The sequence below is a fragment of the Hylaeus volcanicus genome, chromosome 7 (assembly GCF_026283585.1).
Source record: "Hylaeus volcanicus isolate JK05 chromosome 7, UHH_iyHylVolc1.0_haploid, whole genome shotgun sequence".
Classification (NCBI taxonomy): Eukaryota; Metazoa; Arthropoda; class Insecta; order Hymenoptera; family Colletidae; genus Hylaeus; species Hylaeus volcanicus.
Window position 1 is genome coordinate 9,933,053 of NC_071982.1, and position 22,493 is coordinate 9,955,545.

Genomic DNA, 22,493 nt, shown 5'->3' on the forward strand with positions numbered 1-22,493 from the left:
AACCAAGTTTGGTAATTTTGAATGTAAGTAATTTTTAATTTTGCGCGGGCTACGAAAAGGTTATTTAACATAATTTAACATACAGGAAATAGAAATTATTTCATACTTTTAAGCAATAGTATCTATGAAGTCGGTTATATTTCTTTGCCAAAAATTATTTTATTCAGGAAAAGTATCAAGAACATGGTCGAAATATTATTGTCAGCAAATGCCAAGCTTCCAGTGGCTAAACGCAATTTTCATAAAGATTAAGAAGCAAGCAGTTGTTTCAATTGTTGCTGGCATAATTTAATTTACACAGAGCATAAAATCAGAAAAGGAGACACAAAGTGTAATAACGTATCTCCACGAGACGTAGTACAGGTTTCTCTTTGGTAAAGACTGAGACTCTTGATGAGAATTACGCACCTACTTATACTTTCTTATCAAATATTTTCCTCTCGAATTTAACAGCCACTAGCGGCGCAATTAAAAGAATTTTATTCCTTCAATTCAGTACCCAGCTCTCCGTATCATTTTACCATCTTTCCATACAACACCTCTGCTCGGAACGAACTGCGAAAGCAGTTTGCCGCCACCGGACTGGGGGTATCATAACTTTGCCGCCGGTAAACCTACTGAAATCCTATAATGCCCGTATCATCCAGCAGGTAACGTTCAATGCCGTAGTAAATGCGATATAACTTTAAAATGTGTATACACGCGCTTGCCAGGATTATCGGGTTCGTAATGAAAGAGCATCTGGCGAAGATGACGTATTTGCAAATCATTCAAAGTTCCAAGACTCGGAATTAATTCTTCAGAAAACAGCAAATTATTTTAAGGGAGCGTTCTTGTTTGAACGTCTGAAAAATTAGCAATATTCTAGAATTTTTCTTTTTATCAAAATAGCACAGAATATTAAAATAAGATTTTTCCATAATGTTAAATAGTTCGAAAACTACTTATTTCTATTTTTTTTGTGTGATTTGAACTATCGAAGAGAAATATAAAATAATTTGGATTAACGAATCCAGAAAACGAAAGTGTATTATTATTTTAAGGGTAAAAGTTAGCAATATTCTAGAATTTTTTTTTTATCGAAATTGCAAGGAATATTGAAATAAGACTTTGCCATAATGTTAAGTAGTTCGAAAACTACTTATTTCTTTTTTTTTTTTTGTGTGGTTTGAACTATTGAAGAGAAATATAAAATAACTAAAGATCTTGAAAGGAGTGAAAGTGCAACGAAATAAGCAAGAATATATGGTATTGGGAAATCTACATTCATAGATGTTAATAAACAGAAACTCAATATTGTACAGAATGGTTAATATTAGTTTCAACTTTTAGAAAAAAACAGATTGAGGATCACTGATTATCAGTTACCCGTCGTATAAAGCCTCAGCCTATATATTAGGTTGTCCTAAAAGTTTCTTCCGCGACTTGGACTCAGTTACCTTGTGTGGCAGTGTTTATATAAATAGACAAGCTAATTTCTTAAATGTTAATGTTGTAACAGTAATGGAGCCAAATGAATCGTACCCAATTCAATAATGTAACATTAGACATAAAATATTGTGTATCTATTACTCTTATTAATGAAATGGAAGAAACTTTTGGGACAACCTAATATATCTTCATATGTCTTTCATTCACAGTACGGTATGTGTACATGTGAAATGTGAGCCGAATACTGGCGAGCTTGTCGGAATAAATCGACATTAGACGGGTGCCCTTCAACACCCCGAATATCAAACCCCCCCTTCCCTATACAGGGAGTCTCAAAAATGTTGTAACACCTTGAAAGAGGTGGTTCGGGAGGTGATTAGAAACAACTATTTCCTTAGCGAAAATGTTGTCCGAGGCTTCGTTGACGAGATATTAACGGATAACCCCGACCAATCAGAGCGCGAGTAACCGGCGGAGGGCGGTCGCCTAACGCCTAGGCCACGCCTACCGCGGGCGCTTCACTGGCATCCTCGCGCTCTGGTTGGTCAGTGTTTTCCGTTAATATCTCCTCAACGAAGCTTCGGACAACATTTTCGCTAAGGAAAAAGTTGTTTCAAATCACCTTCCGAACCACCTCTTTCAAGTAATTACAACATTTTTGGGACACCCTGTAGTAGCAGTTTATGCTCGGTCTATACTTTCATATGTCTATGGAACTATTATCATTTTTTACCAAACCATCTTAAAAAAATGAAGTTGTGTTGCTGCATTTCTTGAGTTGGCACAATACTCTTTAGAGAAATGGGGAACGGGTTACAGTTGGAACGATGAAGACTGAGTATTGTCGAGACGGTGATGCTGTTGGAACATCAACCGGTAGATTTTTGCAACCCCTGTAGGATCATCTGGCGAGATAATCTCGCGGCGTCGAGTACAGAGAAAATGTCAACATAAGTTGTCGGAAATTAGTCCCAAGAACTTTGTGGGACGAAAATAGTCCAGTGCACTTGGCCGAGACCTAAAAGAGGAATATCTAAATGGATCTGTTACTCTTGGAGTTGTAAATAGTCTGTTCCAACAATGGAGTTGCATTAAAGATGAATGTGTGATAACTTTTGAGATTGAATTTTAGCCCTTTGCACTCGAGGCCTTTTTTTCTGGTATTTACCAGCAACTCGAGATGTTTCTTAGCGTTCTATTGCCAAGAATTCTAAGCTATCTAGATTTGAGAATAATTTTACAAAACTATTTCGTATACTATGCTATACATATATACTGTATATATTTTTATCTTGCGTTTTTGTTGTTTCTGTTTTGTGAAAATTGTATTTTTGTACAGAATTAATAAATAGTTCGTTATACAGTAATAAAAAGAGATTCTTAAAGAACATTCTTTTTAAATGTTAAACAAGTATCATTTTTACAAATATTTATTTTACAATTGAAGTACACATTGTTGCAAGAAAAATTAATGTTAATGAAATAGATAGAACAAAAAGAATTCAATTTGCAGTACCATGAAAATAAAGTAAGCGAAAGCAGTGTTTTTGTTTGGAGATAAAAGCTATATACGAAGTAGATAATATAAAAGTGTTAGATGAAATAGCAAACAAAAATGTATATTTAAATATTTAAAAAACAAGTTTAACATTGTTTATAGATTATATACGTGGTTTAGACAAAATTAACGTTTCCATCTGGAATTTTCAACATTTATCGAACCACACAAAGCTGCATATCGATTAATTCTACACATATAAAGAAAATAATTGTTACAATTTGGCGTTTTAGTATCGATCTCGTTTTTTACATTAATATGACACAAAGTCTATTCAGCCTTTCATTTTTATAGAATTGCGAAGAATTATACGTTAACAAATGACGCATAATTAAATACTAATTTTAGTTTTTGTGCGTATGCACCGAGAAAGTAAAACTTGTATTACGCAGCGATGTCCAATCAGTGTCTCTTTCATATTTAAATTTTAACTTTCACGGGACACGTTCGCATCAGTTCAAGATTATGAAGGTATAAGTAGAGTTCATTACCTGTTATATAACATGTTTAAATAAAAATCTTATTCTCGAAATTCACTGTATCATGTTTCACTGCACGAAGAATTACATTGGAGATCTTCGGTAGTTTAATCAAATTTATTAACAACACAGTAACTGTTACTTTTAATTTCTCCCATCTTCCATGCAACACACACTATCGCAAGTAGAAAGAACGCCTAATGGACAGACATGACCGCCAAGTCATATTAACACTTCATCCACCGGGAGCATATTATATTCTTTTTAATTCCAATACCTACTTACAGAAATATATTTACAGAAATATATTTTTCGCAATTTCAGGTAACAGACAAGGCTTGCTACATATGTATGTACTTATTATCAGTGACAGTATGTAGAAATTAATGTCAGCCTGGATTAATATATCTATAGTGGCTGACAAAACAAAGTTTAAAGGTTAGGGAGTCGAAAAAGAACATTATAATTTAAAAAATTAAAACTATATAGTATAACAGCAATGAGTTTTTTATAAATACGTACATCATTTAAAATAATAAAATTTAAAAAATCAAGAATTTAAATAAAATATAAGGTATCATATTTAAAACATTGAAGCAAGTGACGAAACTATCTGGACTAAAATATCGTTAATAGTAAGTTTCTATGATTATATATAGATATATGTACCTGTACGTGTACTATACTATTTTGTATGTTTTTCATTATTATCAATTATGGTTGACAAACGAGGAATGCTTTATTTTAATGTACAAATTATTTGATTTTCTCTTCCTAAGGTTTTCCTTAGTCTGTCGATTAAATTATTTACTGCGCTACATTTTTGTTTAGTTACATATTTTTTTAGCTTCAATGGTTGAAATTTCATAACTGTTTCCAATTTCTTTAAACCTTAATGAATAAAAAGGTTTGTTTATTTGTAACTACTAACTGTGTAATATCTATGAATTTTCTATTATTCTCGCTGATCTATGTAAATAAAGTATGAAGTGTAGAAATGAATTCTGTGCCTTTCTAAAGTAAACTTACCATTTATTTATAAAGAAAAATAACTTTTAATTTTTCCTCAGTCACAGATTCCAAAAGAGCAAATAAGTTGGAGAACTTTCTAATTTTTAATAGTATCATGTGAAAGAGGCAAAATATATTAGGTTGTCCCGAAAGTTTCTTTCGCGAGTTGCACTCAATTATTTTATGTGGTCGTGTTTATATAAATAGACAATCTAATTTCATAGATATTCATGTTGTAAGAGTAATGGAGCAAAATGAATCGTGCACAATTCAGTAATGTAACATAAAACATAAAATATTGTGCATGTATTACTTGTTAATAAAGCGAAAGCAACTTTTGGGACAACCTAATATATTATAGCAATGATAAAATGGCGAACATAACATTTATTTAAGACAACTAATGATAGTAATATAGATATTTCATGGGTGCACAACTATAGCACCAATTGATCATCAATCATCACCGATTTTTTTTTACCAAAAAACAAATTTTTTTACTTCAACATCCTCCATATTCTTCCGATTTGGATCCCAGCGATTATTTTTTATTCCCTATATTGCATTTGGCGATGAAAGGAAGCCGCTTTACATCAGTTGAAGATATTCAACAAACAACGACGAACAATATGAAACAAGTCATTTGATGCACTTTATGAACGTGCAAATCGTTGTATTCCGGCTGAGGGAAAATATTTTGAATAAACAAAATGTTTATGTCAAGATTTTTTAATTAGTTCTCTTATTTTCAAAGCCATTCCGGTTAGTTATGGGACAGAGAGTGTAGATCCGCGGGCTACTTGTGAAACAACATAATTTTACCAATTTTCACACTGATATGTATACAGGGTGTCCCAAAAATGTTGGAAGTCCATGAAAGGGATGATTCTGGGAGGTGATTTGAAACAACTTTTTCCTTAGCGAAAATGTTGCCCGAGGCTTCGTTGAGGAGATATTAACGGAAAACCCCGACCAATCAGAGCGCGCGTATACCGTTGTAGCGGCCGCGGTAGCGTATGAGCGCGGCCGCCTAGCGCGTAGCCTCCGCTCCACCGGGAATACTCGCGCTCTGATTGGTCGGGGTTTTCCGTTAATATTTCCCTAACGAAGCCTCGGACAACATTTTCGCTAAGTAAAAAGTTGTTTCAAATCACCTCCCGAACCAGCCCTTTCAAGAACCTCCACCATTTTTGGGACACCCTGTATAGCTCGTCCGAATTGCGTGCATAAGGAAACAATGCGGCACCACGTTGAAACAAGGTGTTCTGCTCGAGGCGTAAATCCGCCAATCGTTCGTTCGTTATTTAACCGACAAGTTATTAAAATTCGTTCGTTTCTGTAACCGCGTCCAATTTTATTTCTACCCAACCGATCATTTCAAATCCACAATATAACACATACATTCCATTTTTCCTGAATGGTTACGATTCTAAAACGTGTGTCTAATTGCAAGTCCACAATCACCATAAATTTTTCATGACATTTTTCACAAAAGCAAACTTTAATGTTATATTTCTGAATCGAGTGGGTAATTACGACTCTAACAGGAATTAAAGCGCGATGTTAACGTCGTCCCGTCCGCTTGTATCAATTCCTGGCTTTCCTCTCTACTCGGGAACCAACGGCCAGGCGAACGTGTATCGCAGAATTTCAGTAGGTTTATCGGCGGCGAAGTTACGATAATGTTTCCTGGTCAGGTGACGGCAGACTGCTTTTGCGCTTCTTTACACGGCCGAACCGTGTAATAAAGTAATGAAATTATGTTTAACTTTTTACAGCGATCTTTCGTTATTTTCGTTGTAATAAATATCAAAAACTTCCGCACAACGATAATTCGTCGGAGCTTACAGTTGCTTCTAGATGGTTTCCATTAAATAATAATAGGTCAATTTAAAGAAAAGTTTAATCGTATGACGCTATTTTGTGAGATTTTATCTTATTATCGTATTAATTAGTGCAATTATTACTTGGTCTTTTTATTATTATTGCCCTTATTTTCTTTTGTTCCATTACCTAGTATTTAATTAAACCTGTTTATTTTTATATCGCCATCGTTCACAGATTTTTTCATTTAAAATATGATAAAAACGTCACTGACAATGTTGAAGCGACAATTTCATAGTAATTCATTCTAGATGAATGTGTAATTTTACAAAACTTGTATACTATACTATACATATTTTTATCTGGCGTTTTTGTTGTTTCTGTTTTGTGAAAATTGTATTTTTGTACAGGATTAATAAATAGTTCGTTATACAGTAATAAAAAGAGATTCTTAAAGAGAGATTCTTAAATTCCGATTTTACAATCGGAGAAAAAGATTAATTATTCTGAAGCTTGTCTTATTTTTAATGATGTTAATAAATCTAATTTTTTTTAGCGTTTATCTTAATTGTTTATTAGCTCGATTATATTGTCCAGCTGATTAATATGGATTAGATCTAGACAAATTCGTTTAAAAAGGGAAATATCTTTAGGAATATATTTGTTTAATAATATGTATCAATTTTTTTCTCACGAAAGGAACATATATATAATTTATTAAATATATATAATATACATTATATATAATATTATATATATACATTATATTATATATATTAGCGATTCAGAAATATAACATATTATATTATATTATATTATAATATATATGTAATTTATTAAAACTTTGAGAATACTTTATCCATATATTGAAATAAATATTGTTATTTTGTTGAAGTATTTCCTCAGAAAATGTAGAAGGTATCGGCTGCCACCCATCGAAGGACAGTATAAGACATAACAATTTGTGTACAGTTTGAAAGCTATAGTTTTCGTTCGAAACCAATAAAGTTTCAAATTTTCTTTAGAGGCATTTCTTTCTTCTATATGAACCTAACCTCTAGAAAATTGCAAATTGCATTTTTAAAGGTGTTTAAACAAAAGAGCGTAATATCTTGTCACTTCATAACTTCTTCTATAATAAAAAAAATACCTTAAACAATGATATTACTTTAAATTTAGATTCGTATAGAGTCTAATTATATAAAAACCCTATTAATTTCTAAAATGATTGGTTAAAAAGATTTTGGGCTAGAATGTAAACAAACTCAGAAAAAGTCGAAAAAAACGCGTTTGGTAAGAAAATACGGAAATCAGAAAGTTCAAGGCAGTAATGCATCGATTTAAACTATGAATTTGTTAATCAACGACTCCGCCACCTTATAGCAATCCTTTTTCATCTTTATATCCTCCGTTTTGAGCTTGCAACTTTTCTTTTCGGGCTATTTAAACCTAAACCTATTTTTCTCCTTAATAATGCTAATTGCTGTTGAAGTAGAATATTGAAAAATTGAATTATTTCTAATCGTATTTCTAATCGAAATGAATTAAATAAACGTTTTCTATATAAACAGGAAAAAAATACAAAAACAAGAGTAAAATTGGAATTTTTGCACCTTTACTCAATTGTTCATAACTTTGGTATTTATTCATAGATTTTCTTCAATAAAAGCTTGGTTTCTTCGTAAAAGTGCAGTCTATACGTAGACAATAAGAAACTGGACATAATTTGACAGTTTCTATTTTTGCATGGCGATGGAAGAAATTTTCTTGTTCTATTTTAGCCGAAAAAATCGAAGGTTCTCATATATATTGGCTCGTAACACTTAAACTATTGAACCGATTGGAAAACAATGCAAAAAGCAATTGTTGGAAATTCGATTACCTTCAATATGGCATCTTACGCGACCAAATCGGACGCTTTTAACTCGAGATATGGCCTAAAATGTGAAGTTATCTCAGAAAAAATCGAAAAAAAATTCAAAAATTTATATTAAAAAAAACGTATTCATAGAAAAATTTTTCATTACGATTTTCGAGTTCAGGAGGCCAAAATACATAAGAAAAAAATTATGGCATCGAATATATATTGTGGCTGTAAACTAGTGCAATTAGCGTGGATACAGAAGTCTCCGCTGTATTTATAAAGTGAAATCAATAATATGCTCTTTCGAAACCAAATGATCTGGCTATAATCACAGCCTATTACCAAACAGAAAACATAAAATGATAAGGCACAATGAGCTGTATTTTATGACAAACGTACCAATACACTCTAACCCAGTCGGCTCTAACAATCTATATCAAGATAGCGAAACAGTAGTGGAAGGTTTTAAACGGCCGAGAACAGGCCCTTAAATATATAAATACGATGTTACGGTGACCCTGAAAATCGCAGCTAATTGTACCCGAGTCGAGTTTCCGTGAAACAGCGCTGGTTTCCTTTTGTTGCGTTCGGTCTCTAATGGTCAGTAGAACGTCATGCGCACCTTTAATATTAGACCAACGATCTTTTACGGTCATTATAGCCAGCATGCTATCATCCAGCTGCGCAGGATCAACGATCAGCGTCGCGGCTCGACCAGCTCATTCAGCAACAAATGTAGCGGTGCCTGCACTACCGCCGCGGCGCGCGGCGCACCGGTCATGTCTTGTTCAACACGCCAGCGAGATACTTTATTGCTGATAATTCGAGGCCGGCCCCGCGAGAGACGTGCTGAAGTACGCCATTTACATTCCTGTCGTGATCACAAATGCATTTTATATACCGACTAATATTCTGTCCGATCGCGTGGGTTAGATAAACGCGGATATACACGGTGTTTCAGATCTGCACGGTGTGCACAGCGAAATTTCAATGGAGGGACTAAGCAAGCGAAACCAGAACGTTTGCGGAATTTCGAAACCACAAAGGTTGCGTTTTTCTTGTATTGTACAGGGTAGGACGAATAAAGCGATGCACCTCGGAAGAGAACATTATTATAAAATAAATAAAACAGGAATAAATATAAAAATTTTAATTTTCTTTAGTAGATGAAATTTCACAACTCTACTAGTTAACACAAAACTCAAATATAGACAGTATTATGTCGGCGTTTTTGGGGACAGTCTGTACCTTTGGCGCCCGACCTAGACAAGTGACTAGCACTTGTCTCGATATTCGGCGATGCGGATTGTTAGCGACTGTCTCGCCACGAGGCAGTTCGCGTTTGGCTTTGGCAGTGAATGCACGCCGAAGGACTTTGGATAAAATACTTTTGCACGGGATTGAGCAACGTTTATTTGAACTTCCTACAATCTTCAGAAGTGGGATTCGCGCGATTTTTGAGTCAGTGCCGGAGTTTAAGGCCGACATCCGCTGTAAATTTTGTGCATTTTTGGATTTTGATTTTGGACTTTGGAACTTTGTGCATTTCGGACTTTGATTTTGAACTTTGAACTTTGTGCTCTGTGTCGATTAGTGTTAGGAGAGAAATTCGAGATGCAAGACGCAATCATCAGACTTCAAAATCTTGTCGAGATAATCTGGCAACGAGATGAAAGGCTGCTTGTCGAACTGTATGGACTTTATAGAATATGGGGCCATCCAACAATTGAGCCTCTAGAAGGAGCTAGTGCTTTGAAGAAAATTGCTACGTCCGTTAGACTTACAAATCAGAAAATGGTTCAAGAAATTAGTAACAAATTCAAAGAAGAATTCATATGTAGATATAAAGCCAAGGAACATGCTTGGGCACTGTTAGATGTATCCGAATTACCTCAAGGTAACGTTATTCGCACCGTATATGAAAGAAAGTCAGTTTTCCCATGGAAACATCGAAATTATAAAAGATCAGATTTATCGTTAGTAAAGTTTAAGCAAATTTTCTCAGTTGATCCTAAGTTTGATCTGATAGAACTGATTGCTGACAAGGCACTATCATTAAATATACTGTCCAACAAATTTCAACTTTTTTTAAATTCCGTGATATCCACTAGGTGATTCTTATAGGGTTCCTCGTCCTAAATACGAATCTGAAAGTGAAATTGCTCCATCGCCCTTAGTTTTCGAGAAATACGAGATTTTGTAAATACGGTCGATTTTTAGAGAAAATGTAGTACTACATGAAAACTACGAACGCTAGAAAGTTCTATTTAGTCTTAAAAGATAGAGGAGTGTTTTCTGAATATGAAGACATATTCCTTTAGAATTATCTGCTCCTTTGAATGCCTGTAAATGAACACCGAACTTCAAAAAGGTGGCGACGCGAGTACTTTTCACGAAATACTTTTGTATTTTTATGAAAAGTTATTCACCTAGGTCGATTTTACACTACGTTATCGGATTCTGCAAACATTTCTGAAAAGAAAACCACCCGCGGTAAATGTTGGAACGGTTTCTAGTTCGTACAGATCCAGAAAATATTAATTTAGAGCGCACGAATTCTGTTTGCCGGGGCGCAGGCTTCGCTCGCTTTATATCGGTGAATCAGGGCCGTCGTCATGCGTTCTGCACAATCGTCGCCACGTGCTTGAATAATAACCATCAAATTCTCGTAACTTGGTTAAAATTCGCCCCACATTGACGAATAGAAAACCATTTTAAAGCTTAATGTTTCTACTTTTCGATACTTTAATCTTTTGTTATTTAAGTTAGTGTTTCGGGGGGAAACTATGCTCTAAAAAGAGATTTTTTATAGGTAGCAGTTTTCATTAAAAATTAACAATAAAATATACAATTATAGATTGAATTAATTGTTAAATAATTCAATTTAGATTTAAATAAAGTTTGCTCAATACCAAATTAGCAAAAGTCGAGTAATTGAAGATACAAAAACGGGAAATTAATGATTAAAATTTAAACAGTAGAAAATTGTCTCCGTTTTGTTGAGTTGCAGTATAAATGAAATATTAAAAATGAAGAATTACTTATCTGGAACATGTAAATGTAATACAAAAACCGATAGCGCGTGACACCGATTAGGCGAATCCCGTAGCGACGGCCCTGACTGACCGAAACATAGCGAGCAATGGCTGTGTAGCGGCAAAACACCGTTCGTGCGTTCCGAGTTGACATTTTGTCAAACCGTATGGATTAGAAACCGTCCCAATATTTGCCGTGGGTGGTTTTCTCTTCAGAAATGTTTGCAGAATCCGACAACGTAGTGTAAAATCGACCTAGGTGAATAACTTTTCATTAAAATACAAAAGTATTTCGTGAAAGATTCACGCATCATCACGTGTTTGAACTTCGGTGTTCATTTACAGGCATTCAAAGGAACAGATAATTCTAAAGAAATATGTCTTCATATTCAGAAAACACTCCTCTATCTTTTAAGACTAAATAGAAATTTCTAGCGTTCGTAGTTTTCAAGTAGTACTACGTTTTCGCTAAAAATCGACCGTTTTTACAAAATTTCGTATTTCTCGAAAACTAAGGGCGATGGAGCAATTTCACTTTCAGATTCGTATTTAGGACGAGGAACCCTATAAGAATCACCTAGTGGATATCGCGGAAAAAAAATCGTCTTGGACAGTGATATTAGAGATCTCTTTTTGGCTGTAACAAATGACCATAATTGCGGAACTCCCCTGGATAGATCTGTCCTTTTAAATTGGTTGAAATCAGAGATTCAGGATCCTGAAGAATTTCTCCGACATATTGACAGATACGGATTCCCAGATAGCGAAAGACCAGTGGGGGTGTTACGTTCCTGTTCTAAATTTTCTTATTTGGAGTCGGATGTGCGCAGCCGGTATTCTTCGTGTAGGCATAGGAATTCGAGACCAATGCGAAGCTAGGGCGTAGTCCCTCGGAAATCTCGGAATCGTGCAATATACTTCCCCGCCACCCCTTGACCTATGATTTTTGGGTATAAAAAGGGTGACGACGAAGGCATATCGGGTCTAGTCACAGTCTAGAAAAGGTTCTGTACACGTCTGTGCGTGCTCTTACGAACTATCTACACGAGAAAACTTAGTGAGATCGGGTTCAAGTCCCCTTCGAGCAAATCTTAACCATACAGTATGTTAGCGTCGGTGCGAATGTAAGGGTGATACACGTGCGAGGGTCATCGTACCCTCGGACGTCGACTTTACTTTTCAGGGGTCTCGAGATGCCGACGACGGAGACCTATGTCTGTCACCGGCTGAGGATCGGTGGTAACCGATAGCTAGGTGCGCGACGAATTCTAAGAGTCGCGGATGTTATGGTTAAAGCTATAAAGATCTCGATACACCTCTTTGGCGGTAGCCAACAGAGTTGTGTCCCGTGGCCGATGACCCGACGTCATGGTGCTGCGTGGCACGTGTAAAGAGATAAGGGTGTTCTAGGAGGATCTGGCCACGGAGTGGGGAAGGTGACATACCTTCTGGTAAGAGGACCATGATTACGACCCCATGGCACTTATCCCAGAACCTTGAGAGAACACGCGTCACGAGAAAATTAAATACTTTATATATATATCTAACAAGTACGTAGTCTACTGTTAGGCATTATTTTGTCGTTGTAGTCGTCCCCCGTTTGCTCGCGTTCGTGAAAACCGAGAATGATTAGATTCTAGCTTCGCGGAATCGAAACTATATTTTAAACTCAGTTCATATTTGTAATATAGCTTACCATTAGTACACCGCGACAATTACTCTTATAACAATTGTAAGTCCCGGTGCATATCAGAATATATATATATATATATATAATCATTTTTAATTAGTGTTGATCAATTATAATACCCAGTCCAGTACCCACTAAGGTGTACCTTTGCCGCTCGAGGTACATCAAAAAACTGTTACGAGGTCTAATACTAACATTTCCTGCGGCTCCCCACGTTAGCCATACGTGGGTTCGTCTCCGCGTCTACTTCCTCAAGGCACCCAGTGTTACCTAACAACACTGGTCAAGCCATTAACAAAACTGTTGAATATTTATTTAGTAAATAAATACAACAGAGTTTAATCTAAGTATATATTTAAAAGTATAAACTGTAGTTTACAAAACAGAACCGATGTTCTTTGTTCAGAGGTTTTCTGCTAACTGACCGCCGAGACTCGGAAAAACTATAAACGGTCAGGGGGTGCAATAAACCGTGTCCTTCTCAGGCAAAACCGACCCCCGGTAAGGAGGGGACTGCGCTGACGAGCGCAACTACAGAAACCGTTAAAAATTACAGGCACATAGTGCTTATTCTCAACAAAAACCATATTCCAATAGAAAAGCCCCGGCTACGCAGCCGCCCCCTCCGGCTCGTAACAGGGGTCAGGGAGAAAGAACGAGAAGGTAAATTAAAGGCGCGTCTCTTTGGGTTGATGACCTTGTTTAAACGAATGTACATAGTACTTACTGAGGCCCTTCTTGCGGAACACATGCTACCCTTCTTTCCAGAAATTACAATGATAGACGATGAATTATCTCTTGACAAAAAGAGGTATCAATTCACTCAGACTACAGGGCGGAACCAGATAATTATCAGCCTGGATTTTTCCAAATGGAATTCCAATATGAGAAAAAAAGAAACAGCCCCCTTATTTAAGAGTTTTGATCAATTACTTGGCTTTGAAAATTGTTTTCAAAGAACTCATGAAATATTTGAAGACTCTGCTATGTATCTCTTGAACGGATCATACCTCCCAACTTTCACTCCTGAAGTTCCTTTGCGACTAAAGCCAGGCTTGGGTTGCTGGTACGGTCATCTAGGAGGAATCGAGGGTCTCCGACAGAAAGGATGGACAATTTGGACTGTAACGCTCATTCTGTTAGCGGCGGAAAACTTACCCTTTAAATTAAGACTTCTAGGACAAGGTGACAATCAAATTCTTCGGTTGAGATTTCCGGAAGATTCATGTAAGCCTCAGAATGATTTGATTATGTACAAATTCTTAGCTGAACTGAATCGATACTTTGCTCAGGTTGGACCCCCACTGAAGTTAGAAGAAACTTGAGCCTTTAGGGAACTCTTTGTTTATGGAAAATATATAATTTATAAGTCCATGCCTGTGTCGATGACAGTGAAGAGAATCGCTCGAATGTTGAAAATTGCAAATGAGGAGGACTACCCTACTCTTGAATCTTCCTTGTCCTCTCTCACAGCAAATCTGACCTCTGCGTTAAGCTGTGCCTATACGATCGGGCCGATTTTCAAGATCTACCTTGGCAACATCTATCTAAGCTTTAGGTCTCAGTATCTCCAAGAGAAAGAAATGAGACAAATTTTTAACAAGACTTTTCGGATGACAATTCCAGGAGAGCGAATGCGGTCAGTTATGCTCCCTCCCTTATTGAAATTCGCGTTTTTACAATCAGACTCTCTTTACGAAAATGTGTAAATCCTTAACATTTTTGACTGTATGATTTGCGGATTCCCAGATGACGTTTCAATGGCAATTGCGTCTTTAAAAAATATTTTATGAAACTGGGTCAATGTCTCAAAAAGAGCGCATCAGGAACATGATTTCACCACCCATTTGGTTCCTCATCAGAGAAACGAACCCAACGAATAACAGAAGACAAAGTAAAGGCCGAAATTATTTCTATGTGTATCAATCTAACTTAGAGCTCATTAGATTTTGTTCTAAATCGGTCTAGTAGTTTTTTAGTTTTTTTAAGAAAACTTAACTCAATAACGCAATCTAGATGGGAGAATATAAATTTACGAGCGAATAAGTAAACGGAAATAATATATGTACATATATTACTATTATTACATGTGTTATGCATGTGCATAACATATATACACATACAGGGTGCTCCAAAAGTATGGAAACAGTCAAATATTTCCAAAATGGAACATTTGTGAGAAAAATAGTTTAGAGAAATGTTTTAGGGTTTCGAAAATTCTATTGAACGATCGTGTCCATTTGACCTTCAAAGGACCAGCCAGTCACGTTAAGGTCAACATGATTTTTGTAACGGAACACCTCATATTTTATCATGCACTATGAAAGCTGGCTATGAGACCTTTTCAAAACACTAGTTTCAAACATTTTTTTTTATTCGCGATAGATGGCGCCGTAATAAAAAATCGGGAAGTTCCTTGTGTGGCTCGTAAAGGATCGCACAAAAAATAAACATGAATATATGAATATATATATAAATATATGAATTAAGCGAGCAACAATAACCAGCTAGTTTTGTATGTGATTCGCCTCTTCAAAAAATCTGAAAAAAATTATATATATATATATATATAGATATTATATATTGATAACGATAATAAGCTATTAAAACTGTCACAATATGGACATGGTTACATGAAAAATTAAGATAATAATATAAACAAATGTCGGTTTTTGATTTTTCCAACATCGTTCCACCACTTTCAAAAATCTGAAAAAATTATAGATTAATAATCATAACAAAACACTAACAGTGTACAAATATAAACGTGGTCATTTTATAATTTCTATTAACAAAAATTATTTTTAAACTTCTCGAATTTTTTAAAAATCCATTTTGGAGTGAAAAATTCTGAAAAAATTCACAAACATGTACGCCATAAAGTAAAATATGTGTAATATTTCTCAAAATTTTTGATACAGTACAACAAAAGCTATGCAACTTAAACTGTAAATTGCATTTTGCCCTGTAGCTACCCTTCCCGTAAGGGTACGGGGTTAAAACTTGGCATAAATGGTTTTCTTTAACACTCTATTAATTGATATGTTCATTGATCAATTTAGCTCAAGGCCACTTTTGACCCTCTTATCCGGCTATACCCTTTGTTTATTTTTGTGTTATTGAACTTCTCTTGTGCATAATACTGTTTAAAACCAACAGCTGCTTCCATTTTGAACACTAGAAAATGAATGACACCGAATCTACCTATCAGCAAACTATTTGCTATTTTTCAAATTAACAACAAACAATAAATTTCATTGACGAATGGACATACTTGGGCCACTTTTAAAATAAACGATTCAATTAATAATTGAATTGTTAAATATATGAGCGCGTGAATCGATGCACCTCGGAAGAGAAAATTATTACAAATCAAACAAGAATAAATAGAAAAATTTTAATTTTCATTAGTAGATGAAATACGATATGACGCACGATAAGGATCGCTCTCGCCTGCGGCTCTCGTCGCGTGAATCGATGGGTTGCTTGCACTACATAAACATAAACAGTAGGAGGAGGTGGAAAGTGGAAGGGGTGATTTCGTTACTTGAATGCAACGTGAAAGTTGTCACTTGAAAGCGGGAGTTCTCGTACGTACGTATACTGAATCTTGAAATTGAAAATAAGATGTTTTGGTCGTTATTGAAGAAGATGAAACGCATTGAAAATACGCTATTGGATTCTCAAATGATTCTTAATATAATATTAGATTGTAACATATAAAATGTCCGATTTTGGTTTATCGGTACTTTAAATTTTGTTATGACCCAAAATACTAAAGTTTCTAGGGATATTTTACATGTACCTTTAAGAGCAGAGTTTCCTTTGTTAAATTCGATCTTCACTTGTTTTGCATGTGCATCTAAACCTAAGAAATTTACTGTTTGATTTCCATTATGAATGCTCGTGATTTTCGCATCCTTTTCTTATACGAGTGGAAAAGTGGTAAAAATGCATCGACAGCTGCTCGAAATATCAACGCTGCATTTGGCAATGATGCAATAAATGAACGTACAGTTCGTCGATGGTATCAGAAATTTGAAGCCGGAGATGAAAGCCTTGAAAATGAACCTCGTGGAAGGCCAGAGATGAGCATTAACAATGACCATTTGAAACTCGCTGTTGAAGAAAATCCTCGAACAACGGTTAGAGAACTTGCCCAAAAGTTTGACGTAAGTGCTATGACAATTCCACGCCACTTGGGTTCAATTGGTAAAAAAAAGAAGTTGGATAAATGGGTATCGCACGAATTGACCGATCGGCAGAAGTTTTGTCGTTACGAAATATGCAATTCGTTACTGATTCGGAACCAAAATGATCCGTTTTTGGATCGCATTGTCACATGTGACGAAAAATGGATTCTATACGACAACAGACGACGTTCTGCACAATGGTTAGATGCAGATGAACAGCCACGACATATGCCGAAACCTGCTCTACACCCACAAAAAATAATGTTCACGGTTTGGTGGTCAATGGCCGGTGTGATCCATTATAGTTTCTTAAATCCTGGACAAACCATAACAGCCGAAAAGTATTGCACCGAAATCGATCAAATGCACGAAAAATTGAGAGAAAAATCAGCGATGATCATCGACCGAAAGGGGCCAATTTTGCTGCATGACAATGCTCGACCGCATGTGGCACAGATGACGATGCACAAGCTGCGCGCCTTAAACTATGAAACGTTACCGCGTTCTCCTTACTTCCCGGATTTGTCACTAACAGATTTTCATTTTTTTTTAAACATCTAAGCAACTTCCTCAATGAGAAAACCTTCAGAAATCGGACGAATGTGGAAGCCACCGTCCTAAGGTTCATTAACACTAGAACGTTGGATTTTTACCAAAAAGGTATCAGAAAACTTGTAACCCGTTGGCAAAAATGTATCGAATCTAATAGTTCTTATTTCGATTAAATACATTAATTAGAAAAAAAGTTGTGTTCATTTAAAGTTACCCTTAAAAATCGGACATTTCATATGTTACAACCTAATACTTAACATGTCTTATTAACGAAATGATATGAATGAATATAAGGAAAAAGGGATTGCCTTGGACATTTCAAAAATTAAGATTTCCCGCTATTTTATTATACATACAGTGCAAAGTCTTAGACCATCATCTAAAGATTGCATTAAACTTCAATAAATCTATGGTAATGAAATAAATATGTTTTGTTATATGCCATTCCGCTCTGTACAGGATGTCTACGTATAAGTCCGGACATACACAGGGTGTCAATTCTACAACAAATTTCCAACAAAAAATTACTCTTAGACATTTTCTTTGTGTCGTCTTATTCTCGAGTAGTTTCACTTTTAATATTTTTTCTGTGTTTTCGACTTGACACTCTTTCAACGGCCATAACTCCACTAAATTACAGTGCACTTTAAAATTAAGTATACCATTCGAAAGAGCGTTTAATTTCCCATCTTTCTGATGCCAAACCAAAATTTATTACGTAGATTTAACAAGTGAACAATTAGGTCAAACTTGACATTGTGACAATTTTAAAAAATTTGACTTTTTCTCTATCCATTTTTCGGCTTTAAATACATAGTTGTTTGGCGGCCACTCCTCGGGAAAAACTTCCTCGAAATCTCAGCTTTTGAATGGTATTGTCAAAAGAAACTCTACGGTGGTATTTTAGGGAGAAAATGACGTTTGAATGCAGAAAAGCGGACGTTTTTAGGCGAAAATCGACATTTTTCCAGAAAAATCGACTTATCACGTTAAAATTAGCTTGACATCGGATTTGATGTATTTTTTGGTGACACTCCCGAGTCTCCACGATTAAGAAAAAAACAGATTTTTTACACCTCAAGCCTCTCCCAGCCGCGTGTAGAGCCTGAGTGAGAGGTGAATAATAATTGTTTTTGAACATGTATCCATAGAATTTTCATTTTTAGAGACTATTTAATCAAAATCTACCTCGGTGTACCGATAAATGATATGGAGATTGCAACACGATTGATTTCACAAAGCAAAAAATCGATGTTTTCGGCACAGGAGATCGGATGAAAGAGTTTAAATTTGAAAAAAAAATAATTTATTGGAAAAAAAAGAAAACTAATGTGTCAAAAAACCTGTTTTTTCCTTAATTTTGGAGACTCGGGAGTGTCATCAAAAAATACATCAAACCCGATGTTAAGCTAATTTTAAAGTGACAAGTCGATTTTTCTGGAAAAATGTCGATTTTCACCTAAAAACGTCTGCTTTTCTGCATTCAAACGTAATTTTCTCCCTAAAATACCACTGTAGAGTTTTTTTTTGACAATACCATTCAAAAAATAAGACTTCGAGGAAGTTTTTCCCGAAGTGTGTGCCGGATAGAGAAAAACGGATAGAGAAAAAGTCAAATTTTTAAAAATTATCACAATGTCAAGTTTGACCTAATTGTTCACTTGTTAAATCTACGTAATAAATTTTGGTTTGGCATCAGAAAGATGGGAAATTGAACGCTCTTTCGAATGGTATACTTAATTTTAAAGTGCACTGTAATTTAGTGAAGTTATGGCCGTTGAAAGAGTGTCAAGTCGAAAACACAGAAAAAATATTAAAAGTGAAACTACTCGAGAATAAGACGACACAAAGAAAATGTCTAAGAGTAATTTTTTGTTGGAAATTTGTTGTAGGATTGACACCCTGCGTATGTCCTGCGTTGTAAAAAATTATTTGGAAGATTTAGGCCAAATGTTACTTTTTCATAGAAGCTGAAATTGAGTCTTGTTTTGAAGTAGTTTTATTTTGAATTTAAAAATGTTTTAATGTCTAGTTTTATTCTTGTTTTATGCGAAATATCAAACAATTACAGAAGCTACCCTCTTTCTCTTAAATAAAATTAATATGTCTTATTAATGAAATGAAATGAATAAATACAAATGGAAGAAACGTATTATCTATTCCTTATTAATGAAATGAAATTAGATGAATGAATACAAAATAAAGAACTTACTATGCGACGGACCATGCAATTGATTATTCTAATATTATTATTTACTAAACGGTTTAATTCCTGATCTCATACATAGACGACTGGTTACTCCATTTCATTTCATAACATTAATAAGGAAATGAATGAATTCAAAATAAGTAACATACTATGCGATGGACCATGCAATTGATTATTTTAATATTATTATTTACTAAACGGTTTAATTCCTGATCCCATACATAGACGACTGGTTACTCCATTTCATTTCATAACATTAATAAGGAAATGAATGAATACAAAATAAGTAACATACTATGCGATGGACCATGCAATTGATTATTTTAATATTATTATTTACTAAACGGTTTAATTCCTAATCCCATACATCGACGACTGGTTACTTTATTTCCTAAAAAAGTTCGTTTGTAATCGCGTTTAATCTGCGACATGACTACCTGACTAACATTACAAGACAGGATTTAAAGTTAGAAAATGTATGGCTTCGTAACTTCACTCCACGAGATACATCAACCAGTCACAGCGGGAAAACCTGTAAGCAACAGCCAGTCATCGTGTTCGAGCAAGGTGTAACACAAGAATCGATGTGCTATTATCGGAACTGAACTTTTCGATCTAGCGATTAACTATCATATTTATTCCTTTTAACGAGTGAAACCTTTCGTACAATCTGATCCTTAGGAAGCGAGACAAATAAGTTGTTTGGAAAGTATTAAAAAGCACGTTTCTTTTCCGTTTGCAAAATCATTTTAAGATAGTACCAGCAAATTCAGTGATATATTTTAGAAGAAGAAGCTTGAAGTTCGTTTCTCTTGAGAAAAGAATGTTTATGAAAGACAAGAATGTTTTAGAATTACTTCAATATTAAATTGAAGTGTAATTTGAAATAAAAAAATCAAATATATATTTCATGTCATTTCTGTTTTATTAAACAAGAAAAGTAAAGCTTCTTTCAAGTACCTCTTTAAATCGTGAATTGAATAAAATTGTATTTTTAGATTTTAAATTTTAAATTCTTCTGAAACCTGATATATTTTAGAAGTAGCTTGAAGTTCTTTTCTCGCTCAAATCAAAATCATTATTGTACAAATGTGATATACTAGGTTGTCCCATAAGTTCCCGGATACTTGCTACCAGTAAATCATTTTATAATAATATTATAATCAAACAATAATTATTCTTCAAAATAAATGCCATCGGTTCTGATAGTTTTCATCCATATGGAGATATCATTCTGTCGATTGTTCAATTTCGATTTGGATCAAATGTCATGAAGAATTTTAATGGCAAAAATTCGAGCATCAAGTGTCCGGGAAATTATGGGACAACCTAGTATGTATAATATTTATTGGTTTAATATATTTTATTGTTCTTGTCGTTACAATTAACTTACACTTTACTTTATAATAAGATGAATATGTAAAAATTGTTATTAAATTATAAAACTATTGTAAATATTTCAGAATGAACAATAAACTGTTCGATCATTTAACATAAGAAATAAATTGCTATACCTTAATTTCATTCGTTATTTATTATTCTAATAGAATTTTATAGAACTATGTTAAAGAGAATCAAAATAAAATGGCAAAAATGCCAAAGAAAATGTTTGGAATGATGTTAAAATTAAAATTAAAATTAAATTATAGAATGAAATAGTTGAAAATGAACAATGAACTAATTTAATGAATTGATTTAATGTCAGAAATAAGTTGCTATGGTTTGATTTTATTTGTCATTTATCATTCTACTAGAATTCTGTTCTAGCATTCTGTTCAGCATTTATTTTGAAAAGAAATAAAATTAAAACGGCAAAGATGTGAAAGAAACTGCTTGGGATGACTTTACTTTATAATAAGAAGAATATGTAAAAATTGGTATTAAATTATAAAATTATTGTAAACATTTTAGAATGAACAATCAACTGTTCAATCATTTAACATAAGAAATAAATTTTATAGTTTCCAACTACTTTCTTTGAATTTTTCTTTTAAGTTTAAAAAATCTTAAAAGTATGAGTGATGTTATAGTTATGCGACCGCAGTGTATTTTATTCTTTTCAACTTCATGAAAGAACGTTTGAAAAATGTACAAAGAAATTCGCACCAAATAGTTAAAAATCTCGCAATTTTATTTTGTAACGAGTGTGCAATTGTCCTAACGTATAAAGTATATCGCTGTCATATCGATGCCAGAAATGATTCCTAGTTTGTTTTGCGCTGATGAACAGCCCCTGGGTTTTCGGAACCCCAAATCCTGCAATTCTGCTTATTGATGGAACCGTTGAGGTGAAAGTGAGCTTCATCGGATATAATCAGATGATGGACGAACTCGTTTTCTTCTCTAGCCAACCGTGTGGATCAAAGCGGATTGCAAGGATTATCTTCGGGGGTGGCTCATAGTCTATCGGTTTTAATTTCTTTACTAGTCGAATTTTATCTAAGGAAACGTGTAAATGATACAAAATACTTGCAGCTACGTTCGAGACATACCGATCTGGTGAGAGCGTTTTCAAATCGATGCGCTTGATTCTGCCGGACTTGCTTAAGGGAAATTCCGCAATTGTTATACTGTAATTGTAATTGTTGAATTTTTGCACGAATAAACTTTATGAGGACCCACTCACAGTGCCCTTCTCCATTTTAGT

The 22,493-nt window shown here is 34.6% G+C and overlaps 1 protein-coding gene across 5 annotated transcripts in view; it reads left to right on the forward strand.

Moving 5' to 3' along the window:
• Window positions 1-22,493, forward strand: part of LOC128880230 (protein Wnt-5b-like) — a 140,229-nt gene that overhangs the window by 75,482 nt on the left and 42,254 nt on the right. The window contains exon 1 of one of the 5 annotated variants that reach the window (XM_054130082.1): window positions 6,210-6,228. The exons of the other annotated variants lie outside the window; for them this stretch is intronic. The gene's annotated coding sequence lies outside the window, so the exon portion shown is untranslated. Of the gene's footprint in view, window positions 1-6,209; window positions 6,229-22,493 lie in introns of those variants that run through there. 5 annotated transcript variants of the gene reach the window in all.